This window comes from Puntigrus tetrazona, chromosome 21 (assembly GCF_018831695.1).
Source record: "Puntigrus tetrazona isolate hp1 chromosome 21, ASM1883169v1, whole genome shotgun sequence".
NCBI lineage: Eukaryota > Metazoa > Chordata > Actinopteri > Cypriniformes > Cyprinidae > Puntigrus > Puntigrus tetrazona.
Genome location: NC_056719.1, coordinates 6,924,743 through 6,937,289, shown reverse-complemented (window position 1 = coordinate 6,937,289; position 12,547 = coordinate 6,924,743). Strand labels below are relative to the sequence as shown.

The 12,547-nt window shown below is 37.0% G+C and overlaps 1 pseudogene; it reads right to left on the bottom strand.

Moving 5' to 3' along the window:
* The window catches only part of LOC122326098, a 28,245-nt pseudogene extending 15,736 nt beyond the window's left edge, over nt 1-12,509 (bottom strand).
* Nucleotides 12,510-12,547: the final 38 nt, after the last annotated feature.

The window sequence follows — 12,547 nt, the reverse complement described above, 5'->3', positions numbered from 1 at the left end:
AGCTAGTAAGATAATATCTTTGTGGGAAATGAGCAAGAGATTACAGACAACCAAAAAAGGTTATACAAGATCAAAGTCAAGTAAAATTCAGTGGCATTGTTTGATCAACTGAAGAAGTACTTTTAGGTGCTTTGTAAATCATGCATTATGAAACTGTGCATTCAGTTTGATCCAAAAACAAATATTAAGTAACAGAAGTAAAATTTAAATGACCTTTTTCATTTTTTCTTCAGTCTGTAAACAAAGAACCTTTTAAAATTGAAACTGAAATACGATCCATTTACATAATTTTTTTGGGTTTTGCTATTTTAAGTATATTGCATGTTTCCAGAGCTAAACTACTATATTAATAATAAATCCACAGCCCCATCCAGATTTGAACAGTTATATGGCAGATGCACGCACACACATACACACGTTTATTGATTTAGTGTGACTCTACATATATAAAGACTTAATATCTGTTAAAGGCACCTTCACTGAAGCTTGAGAGAGTGAACAGAACAAGTCAACTAACCAAGAGATTGCAGTGATTATTTAGCCAAAGATGGATGGGATAAAGCAAAATGGTGAGTTTATTACACTTTATCTATGCTATCTACAATTTTCTTATTAAGAAATAGCTGCTCTATGAGTTTGTTAAAGTTTATTTATTCTATATACATTCAATGGTTCTATGTAATAATAAAAACACATTTTCTAACCCAAAGAAATTATATTAATACACAGCATATGGCATAAGTAGTGTACTTGAGCAGACTCAAATTATAGAATCTTAGGAATAAAAATAAAATAAAAAGCAATACTATAAATTAGGGATGTGACATAAGCAGTATATTTGAGCTGACTCAAATTATATAATCTTAGGTATAGATTCCAAAATGATCAAAACCATTTTGTCATGTTTTTGTACTAAGGTTAAGCTAAATATTTAAGTATTATTTAATACAGCAGACATTTTTTTTATTCAATCAAATTAACATATATAAAAGAAATAAATGCGCAAATAACAGGCAGTTTAGCCTTCATTAAATTCTACATTTTTTTTACTGGCAAGGTCTAAATAAAGACCTCCTCTGTCATAATTCATTCACTTTACATTTACATTTTATAAACCCAGGTTATATAGACACAGCTGCCCTGGCTGATTATGACCATGTAGTTTTCTTTTATATGAAGAGGAAGTTGTAACTTTGTAAATTTCCTTTTATGCTTTGAGGTGGCTTCTGGATTGTACCCCAATTTTTAAAAAAATGTCCAACAACATACTGCCTGAAACCTCCTATTATATTCTAATTCAAAATGTTAGTATCGGTATAACAATACAGCTATTTTCCCTCTTGCCAAAGACAGGTTCCTCAATTAGTTCTGGACAGCAAGAAGCAGGTTTTGACTGATGCAAACCAAGCCCAGCCAAGCTAAAAGTGATCATGGATCTCCATAACACAACGCACATATCCATTCAAGCCAACTGCACGGTGGACACCAGCTACCGCTTCACCTACTACAAGATCTCCTACAGCGTGATCTTCATATTCGGTGTAGTCAGCAATGCCACAGCACTGCGAGGTTTTTGCCAAATGCCTCGGACGTTCACCAGCACAGCCATCTACATGGCCAACCTGGCAGCTGCGGATATCTTCTTTGTGATCTCCCTTCCCCTGCGCATCTATTACTACCATAACAAAGACGCCACCAACTCTAACATCACCAACGACTGGTTTCCAGGAGGTGCTTTCTGTCAGCTGACCTTCACGTTGAAGTACATCAGCCTATATGGAGGTATCTTCTTCCTGGTTTGTATTGGAGCAGACCGCTACTTTGCCGTGGTTCATCCTCTACATCAGCATCTGCGAAAGGTTCGCACCGCCCGCATGCTCAGCATTGGGATCTGGTGCTTGGTTCTGGCGCTCAGCTTAACTCTCCCCTTGCTATATTCGGCGGCATCTCGATGGCACAAGTCATGCCTCTTGGATCCGTCTTCCAAACGCCATCGTAGTATAATCCTAGCTGCCCTAGGCTTGGTGCAAGTAGCTTACCTGTTGCCCGCGTTGCTCCTCCTTTTTAGCTACTGCAGCATACTCCGTGTGCTCCGAAGGCTGCCGCACCGCAGGAAGATCCGGCACCGACGCACACTCACTGTCATCTACTGGGTCCTGGTGGTCTTTTTTCTCTGCTTTACCCCATATCACCTCAATTTGCTAGGTTACACTCTTACACAGGTGGGCCTTGTGCAAAGCTGCGGCCTGGCTCAAGTCACAAAAGTTCTTCATCCCGTAGTGCTCTCGCTGGCCAGCACTAATTGTTGCCTGAACCCCCTTATCTACTACTTTTCCAGTAGTTTGGTTCACAAAGAGCAGACAGGCAGCAGAGGAAGTGCTAGTTAAGTAGTGCTAGTGTTTGCTCAGATTTTAACTAGAAATTAATGTAATAGAGCATGAACAGCTTTAAACATCATTTAAAGGAGATCCGTTGTACCACTTTTTACAAAGTGCATTAAGTCTCAGGTGTCCTCAGAATGTACCTACAAAGTTTCAGCTTAAAATAATTTATTGTATCACACTAAAATGCCGATTTGAAGTGTAAGCAGAAACATGCTGTTTTCGGTGCATGTCTCTTTAAATGCAAATGAGCTTCTGTTCCCCACCCTCTTTCTCCAGAATAGGATTATGCCTTTATAACTTGTACCTCAGATATTGCACTAAAAACCATCTGTTTTCTGCTGAAATTATGCGTTAAAACAATATAAGTTTAAACTTACGATATACAATTTTCTAATGGCATACATCTGAATTACGGAATTAGGGCTGCACGATTAATTTGAAATGAAACTGAAAATGCGATAAATTGCAATTAGACAAAAGATGCAATTGTTGTGCATCCTTTAGTGCAGCAGGGTTCTGTGGTTAGCAATAAATCTCCTTCCAAAGGCTAGAGGGCTCTCTCAAGGAAAGTCCAAATTTGTCCCAAAGAAGAAAACCAGGAAATGCCTATTAGAGTTTCTGGATAAACAGTAATTTTCAATTATTATTATTATTATTATTATTATTATAGACAATTATTAATTATACTTTACAATGATGAAAATTATATCTAAAATGAAATGTTAATCGACATAGCCTTTATCACTGCTTAGAATACTATGAAATATTGAGTGAAATATTTCAAACACTCCACTGATGTTATGAAGTGAGTTTGGAGTAAAAACATGTTATTAAATGTGGTATTTTCACTTCAGAATGAGCAGCACTTAATACACAGAGCCTTTGTCCAGTGAGAAGCTACACAAACAGCTGTCATTACCGGAAACGTAATGTACTGTGCTCATCAGCATGCCCTGCTAATACTTTTTCCATGGCTTTAGAACTGGTACACCGTTAACACATGTGAAAACCGATGCCATGGGTGGAAACTTGCAGAGTAATATATAAGATTATAATAAGATTCCCTATCTATGCAAAAAGGAAGAGCTGAATTTGAGCGTCTTGTTTTTTCCACCAACAGAAAGGCTTACCAAAAAAGGGTTGTTTTTATATATGTCACATTTTAAAGGGTCACTCTGCCATGTTGTAGTGTAACTAAACTAAACCGAAGGCTTGTTAAACAGATGCTTTACTGACTGAATGAAGGGAACAATCCAAGTAAACATCAGTGTACAGTTACTCACCGCTTTCCAAGCCAGACTCTCCATGATGACATGTTCGCACTGCTCCAGGTGTTTCATCATGTCATGTTTCAGGGTGGGCTCGGCTTTAATGAAGCTCTCTATCACCTTGTAGAAGTCGAAAGCAGGCAGCTGGAAGACGTCCAAGATCCAGGGGAAGCACAGATCCGTTTCCACAGAGTCGCTGGCCCCTGTGCTGCGGCCACTCTTTAAGGAGTTCCCTAGAAAAGGAAAACATTTGTGGCTAATGTATACAAGACTGTTCTTAAATGTAATCTATAAACTGCAGCTACAAAAGGCATTGGACGACACTATGAGTTGTTGTAAAAGTGTAAATGGCAAGGACTTACCGACATAGGTTGCCATAACAACTTCCAGGGCACAAGCAAGCAATGAGGTATGGAATGCTGCATTGTTGAGAAGTTTACTGTAAAAGGTAACATGATTAATTGTCAGTGTATATTTCATAAGATTATTTATGGCCGTAATGATCTGATAAATGATGATTAATGATGTTCATATTGTTCTTACCTGAAGTTTTGGACAGATAATCTCTTCTCCTCCTAAAAACAGCACAAATGTGACCACCAGAAAAAAGGATGACTAATAATATGATTGAAAGTTTTATTAAGGCTTACCGATTTAAGCATGGACTCCATGACTTTATAGTAGAGCTGGGCACCAAGATTAAACCGCTGAAAATACACACAAAAAAAAGTTTGCCCATTGTTGTACAAAAGCTACATTACCATTCAAAAGTAGTTTGTTTTTTTTTTTTATAAATATAAAACATTAACAAGATAAAGTTTTTAAAAAATTCCCAAGTTGACATTTATTTTATCATTTTATCACAGATTTGAGTTTTAAACTACATTCTCACCTGAAAAACTCTTAAAACTCCACAATAAGAGTAAAATGAGCGTTTTTTAAGTGAGTTTTTACCAGTCCACAAGAACACATATTGAGAAACGGCTATTGTCTGTGCAAAAATATTAAATTATAAAATACATTTTTATATTTTTGTTTCGTTTTCACGCACTCTGATATAAATAAGCCAATGTTAATAATCTCACAGACAGCAGAGCGGAACAAGTGAAGGGGATCCTGTTGTATCACGCAAAAGTAACTATTCTAGTCAACTAATCAGGTTCTGCAGTGAGTTTAGCTTCACCCTTTTGGTACCCTTTGCTGTGCTAGGTACCCTTACGGAAGGGTACCAAAAAATTGGTACGGTATGGTTCGCTCTTTTGGTACCATTCACAATGGAAACGGACTTAGCATCGTAACATACTGTACTGCTCAGTATGTCATTAGTCTTATTTGAAATCTTTTGTTAGATTAATTAAAAATCTTACAAACCAGTTACTGTTATCTAGCGTGTCATTTATGGATTCACAAACATTTATATAATTTTAAAAAAGAAAAATGTTTGGCATTACCTTTCTGCCCAACCCCTCACAGTGCTGGCCCACAGCCTGTGCAAACCTCTTGATGAAGACCTGACCCAGCTCTTCAACCCTATTTCTGATCTCTTCAGATGGGTCAACAGTGCAGTTCTGACAAACACATTCCAAAAAACATATTATATGACGCTCGTATAAAATATATTATACGTTTCTGTATAATATCGATCTGGCTTTTCCATTTGGAAAACATAATATTTTTTAAAGGAAATACCCTGTAATAGACTAGGAGATTGCTTGAGGGCTGGTCACTGGCTGAGGTAAGATCAACCCTGAGCTGTTGTATAGAGTTCATTGCAGCCCTGGAAAAACAAAAGGAGAAAAGTGCTTTCAGTTTAAAAAAGGTTTCTATTACGATAAAATGTTTTCAATGAGACCTTTGCCATTGGAAAATAAACTTTAACAAACAAAGATTTATTGTTGCTCTTATACATCCTTCAAGAAACCAATTGCTGATATGCATTTATAAAAGCTCTCTAGCTGAATATCCATTAAAGTACGGTGTGTTGCTAGTTATAAGCAAAACCCAGGATTTGGGCTTTGAGTGTCACGTGAAAACACCAAAACCAGATCTCAGAGGGAATCCCATCATGTGGCATAAGCTTAGAGCATTACAAAACTGCTGGGTGTACATAATGCCATTCCTACAAGTGAACCTGACTAGTGAGCAAACTCCCAAGTGGCTTTTCTTCAAAAAAAGCTTTCAATGATTTAGGAAATCACTCCCGATATTTTGATTTAGCGCTTTTCATTGATATGCTTTTTACTGATGTTTTATTAAAAGTCGCACCTGATTGGGGTCTGTGGAACTGGAATCGCAACATCATCTCCAGACAGATTCTTTCTTGGAGTCATTTCCACCTTTGACCTGAAGAAGATTTACAATTATTCCAATTACCTATCGATCCGCAACAATGTGTGACAATAATATTTTCATTTGATCCCACTCACACTTCTGTTTTGCTGGAAGAAAGCGTCTCATCATTAACCAAGAACAACCTAGCATCGAAGTCCTTGTTTTTGTAGTACAGCTCTTCATATTGCTTAGAAAGGGTTTCCAGCTATAATAAAAGCAAAACAGATGGCCACAAGCATCACTTTAATTCAGACTTTGGAAGGAAATTGTACTTTATGTCTTTCTCATAGCTGTTACTTTATTGTTAATAATCAAAGCTGAACCTGCAATAACATTCACCATGCAAACAAAAAGTCCATAAAACTGTGTACATAGTCCAACGTGTAACAAGTTATAAAATACAGGCAAGTTCGAATTCATAGTCCAAAGTGGGAAGTACCCCACAGGGATTTGATTAGCTATCTAAAAATCCTTTAGCTCTCAAAAGCAGAAGCGTTTTTTTTATTTGCGTATTACTCACAGGAGGAAGCCCTTGGAGACCTGACAGGCCCACAGAGTCCAGGAATGCACAAAAAGTGGTCTGGTACACATTTTTCACCTGGAAAACACAATTACACGAACACTTGTTAGAAAAAAAAACGCTCATGCAAGTTCCTGCAAGTGAAGAGCTACTTTTCAGACACTGTTATGGACATGCAGATGAGATTATGCAAATAAGACCTATTTTATGGACACTAGCTGTGTTTAAAAAGCTTGCAACGGTGCCTGATTGTGTCTAAATGAGTGCAGACCTCATCCACACTGCAGTCGCTCTCCTTGCACAGTGTTTCCAGCAACTGTACGTCCATCTCCGGAGGACGGGTTTTGACTTTGCCCTGATTGCGTCGGGATGTCCTAGTTGGAGGACTCAAGGTGGATGAACTAACTGCTGACTCTGAAAATAGAAGAATAATAACATTACCAAATATAAGGGTGGTTAACCTCAAAATCTGAAATTACAGGGTTGTTGCAAGCCGGAAAAGGCTCATTCTTGAGATACTATCACTATGCCCTTAAGCTATGCAGTTAATCACTAGTCTTTCAAAAGTGAAAAAGGTTGTTTTTAGGGTGGTGTCACAAAAGCAAATCACATAAATTTCACTCCCCCAAAAGGACACTGCAAATACTCTGTTAATGTACTAAAATGTAATTTAACAATAATTTTTGTATGAAATTTTACTTCTTAACTCAATGGCATTTAAAACGTGTCCAAGCAGAGGAATGTGTGGAACACTTACTGTATGGTGACTGAAGCAGAGACGGAGTGAAACGCTTGGTGAAGAACTCCAGAACACACAGAAGCAATTGGAAGGCTATCACAAGGTCATCCTCCATCTGCAGAAATGTTCCTGTTCAGGATAGTTGAACAAAAACAAGAAGTGACAATGTGGCCATGAGGATACTCTATCCATGGCACGTACAATCTAGAATACTCCACTTACAAAAGGAGAAACTGTAAACAGAGCTTATTATTTACATGGACAAACAATGGAATGTGACAAACATTTCCAGTTTTCCTTAATGACTCACCCTTGGCCAAAAGGAACATGGTCCAACTGCTTTCCCAAAGCTCTGTCCTCCTTAAAGAAAACAAACATGGGACAGTAAGATCACTGGTGTTTCACAGAACTACTACAGAATCTTCTTTTGGTAACTAAAGGTGGTCAAATAACAGAATAAAACAGGATTTCTACTCACTTTGCTTTGTCAGGCTCTGCAGAAATCTTTTCACAAGTCCTGGAGAGAAATTAAAAATAGATTTTAAGTTAGTCTCAGCACGGCTGAAGAACATTTGGAAAAGGATTTATACATGCACGAGAAGGACGCCAGCAAGCAAAAAATAATGAAATGATGATTATTATGAATAAAACATAACAGCACTAATAAAAGCCATCATTATTAATAGCTATAAATAACCATAATACTTAATATTTTTTATTATTTTTTTTTAGCTATTAACTAAAATATTATTTAACTGTTATTAAAGAAAAAAAAAAGCAGACAAAATCATAAAAACGTTTATCCAAAGATCAGACATGGAAAAATCATAGCCAAACATTTAATATTCCATAAGATCTTCTTTGACATGGAAGAAATTAAACTGAAGGCTCATTATTCATTAACAAAATAAACCCTCAATATATCTATATTGTCAATTTAAATTTTGGTGCATCATTAGGACATATTGTACATTATCACCACACAGCAGATTTGTTCATTTCTAATTTAACATCTAATTTTCACCAGTAACAAAAAAATTGTTAAGAAGCGTATTGTTTTGTAGAACATCACCGCTATATAAGACATGAGAGCAAGTTAGAAAGAACGAAAAGAAGTACAATATTTTCAAAATATTTTTTTTTCTTCTCAAACCTTGTCTGTGGTGTAACAACAAAATGCCCCCCAGAGGGCATCACTTCCTACTTTGATAATTACTGTAGTTACTATGTTCTTAACATCACATCCCCTTAGATGTAATCTATCCATTTGGACATTTAAAAAAAAAAAAAAAGCAAGCTTGTTATCTAGACGGTTAACAATTATCTAGCATCAGTTAACAATATGTACACTTAATTATTTTCAGCAATGTTACAGCAGCGGGGGAATATGAACATGCATGAGTTATTTTATTTTAGACACCGCTTCTCCGTCTCGAAGCACATGATACATAAGGAGTAAGAATAATATGTTTTATGAAATGCAGTGAAGTAAAAAGTACCATCCTATGTTTTGGAAATGAAGTAAAAGTTACTAAAAATAAAACTACTCCGGTAAAGTACAGATACTTGAAAAATGTACAGTACCAAAGTAAAACTACTTACTAGTTACCGTCCATCACTGTAATCACGCACCAAAAGCAACAACAAACTGAACTGGGGCCAATACTAAATAACCCACAAAGCGTATCTCTCTCATACCGAGACAACTGCTGCCACCTTCAGGCTTACAAATGGAAGAAGCGTTTCAAGGTTTTCAAGCAAAGGTGAAAAACGTTTCAGGGTTTTAACCCTTCAATTGGACTAAGAAGTGAATCATCAAGACATGATGCGGATCATGCAATAAAGAAGCGTAAGCAAAATAAAAAAAACTGTTTTAACACAGATTTAATACACAACAGGTTTCATCACACAAGCAGTGACGTGAGATGAGTCGCGCATTCTTTAAATGACATGCAGTGCAAGCATTATCTAAATGAAGTGACTTGCTGAGGGAAGGACGAGCACAACCCGAGGCATGCCCAAACATCACCCCATTAATAAGCGTTTAGTCATTGACTGTAATGAGCCTGTTAACCCGGGGGGGCGGGGGTCAGGCGTGTAAGCATAAAGAAACAGAATGATGACAGAAATTCTAGGTCTAATTCTAGTTGGTAGGTAGCTTGAACACATGCACTTTATATATGCCTTTCTATGTTTTGTCACTGCAATGCATGCGTGCAATAAACAATAATATCGCTATCATGGACGCAAATATAATTATTGTTCTACTTCTCATTTGTGATATTGATGGGTTTTAAGCCATTGTATTTAAATGTTTGAACACAAACTTGCTGGTTAATATGCTCACTAATTAGTAAATTATTATTGGAATCAATATACATTATTATTATTCAAAGGTTTGGGGCGAGTAGATATAAAAGATCAAATGTTTTGTTCTTTTGCACTTAATTATCAAAGAATCCTATAAAATAGAAAAATGTATTATGGTTTCCACCAAAATTTTTAGGCAGACAACTGATAATAATAGATGTTTCTTGAGATTCAATCAGTGTTAGAATGACTTCTGAATGATCAGCTGACATTCAATATTACATTTGAAAAGTATATTAATAACAGTGATTTTAAAATGTAAAAAATATTCAAAAATAGTAATATTTTAAAATATTACTGTATCTTTTAAATAAAATATTACTTATAAATATCACCATTTTAAAATTTGTGGCCAAATATAGGCCACAAACAGATTCATTACTAACTAAAGTATAGTTTTTGTAGTAGCTATAGCTTTACGGTTACTTTAATAATACCATGGTAGTAAGCACTGATAAATATTGGGTGTGTCCTAATTATGTTATTACCAAAGTAAATAAATCAAAACTATTTGCTATCAAAAATAGAAGCATGAACACATTTAGAAAGTGTCACATTTATCTGTTCCAGTAACTACAATAAAAAAAGGGTACGTTCAGCATCTTATTCATTCATGCTGTTTGTCGCTGACAGCTTAAAATATTACTATTTATTTATTTTTTATTTTATTTTTCATTTATTGATGGTTGTCAGTAGATCTTGATTGACGATCAAATCAGACAAAAAAGCCGAAACACTGCTAAATTAATCCCAATTAAATTAAACCCTTACTTCACAAATCTTTGGTAGAGAGCCAGTGTCACATCGTATTTGTTTTCCAGTCGTTTCAGAGCAGTGTTCACTTTAGGGCTTATTGTGTCCACGTTTACGTCCATCTTCCTCACAAGACTGATGAACTGCTTCACACTGCAGAGGGAGAGCAACTTAGTTAAAGTGCATCACGTGCATTATTAACACCTTAAAGACAAAACCGCGCTCCGACAGCTCAAACTGATCGCCCCAAAAGAGAAAACCAGGACATGATATTTAATAATCTGCCACACATACCTCAGTCCAACTACTTTCAGGTACTGTGTGAAGGTGAGGCTGAGGCCATCAAGCTCCATGCCTGCTACGAACAGGCAAGCTCCCCACTGCTGTCTGTTTGAATATGGCATCTAGCATGGAGGACAAGCGCGTGTTATCACACATTAACACAGTTAAACGGTAACGCAGATATAAGAGGAAGGCGTACATTTGCCTTGTCCATCGACCTGATCTCCCTCTCCCAAATTCTCCATGCATGATCACAGATGGGATTGGTGGCCTGGAGCTCCCCACTGAGAGACACAAACTCAGGCTCCTTCTCCTTGTGTCTAGTAAAACAACACAGTTGACAGACATGAGTAAACACATTGTGGGGTGGACGCCATACTGGCGCTGCTGGTCACGCAGCACCGCTTATACACATAGCAAACATTTGTCAGCTGTTTGGGTGCTATGTGAGATGTATATAAAATCATTTGACTATTTACACTATTTACTTTAAGGCAGAGGTCAGAATAAGTATGTCCTTTCATTTTTAAGCAAACACTGGCTGAACATATATTACACTGGATGATAATGGAACATATTCTAATATTTTATTTCAAGTTATCTGAAACATTAAAAGCAGATGTTTAATATGTATATATAATCACTTTTGTAAATGTCATTTGGGATAAAATAGGATGTATATAATACAATGCTGAATGAAGTATCTTGAGTTTACGATTTAGAGTGAAAACAGAAATTGTGGGGGAAAAAATATAGGCCAATAAACAGATATACAAACCAGTTACAGTATAGTATTTTAGTACCTACAGCTTAACGGTGGTTACTGTAATAATACCATAGTAAGCACTGATAAATATTGGGTGCGTCCTAATTATCATGTTATTACCAAAGTAATAAAAATAGAAATAGAAGAGTGAATATGTTCAGAAACTGTCATTTAATATCTGCTACAGTAACAACAATGAAAGCGTAAGTTTAGCCTCTTCCTTCAGACGGCAGACCATCATTGATTCATACTGTTGGTCGCTGGCTTCCTCCACTAGTTATTAACTAAAGACTGTCAGGACTATTCGTTCATTACAGCGTGCTGCATCTCGTTTATTCGACAGGCAGTGGCGGGAAGCAAGCTTACCGTTCGGGGCTCAGCAGCACTGCGTTCTCGCCGCTGTCCGGAGATCCGCTCTTCGTGTTCCCCTTGAGCTCTTTCTTCTGCGGGGTCCCGCTGCTGCGCTTCTTCGGCGGCATGTCGACGGCGTCGCGATGAAGAGCGCTTTAACTCACAGCACAGCGAGCGATCACGAGCTGCTGTTGTTGTTGTTGTTGTTGTGGTTAGTGGTTGTAAGTCGGAGCCTGAGATCGCTTGTTTGCGTCCGCAACTCTCTCACTATTTCCTCAACTACCCAAAACGCGGGAAAATTGATCGACGCAACATCCGCCGCTATCGCGTCACGTCCGGATTCTGCGCAAAACCGACAGCAATTTCTTATCGTTGCAGTTGTTTTAAAAGATTTTTCCATTATGAACAATATATTCAGATTAGCGGATAGTAAAAACGTATATAGCTTAGAACGCTTAGAACTAAGTGAAACATAAACGTGAACCGTTTCAAAGACTTTCTGCTCGATTCTAAAGTCGCCAGACGGCAGCGCACGTCTACTTTTAAAGTGAAAAACTACTGTAATATGCTTTTATAACCATTTTGGTTATTATTTTCAGAACACGCAGTATACTCCTCACATGTGAAGAAAACATGTTTACATGTTCATGACATGAGGCAATAAAGGACGTTTTTGACATTTACAACAAATAATTGCAATTTATCGATTATAGAATTGAGAAGAACGTCAGAACATTAGACACTTTTTATGGAATATTACATTCACATTAAGTGATTAACCCT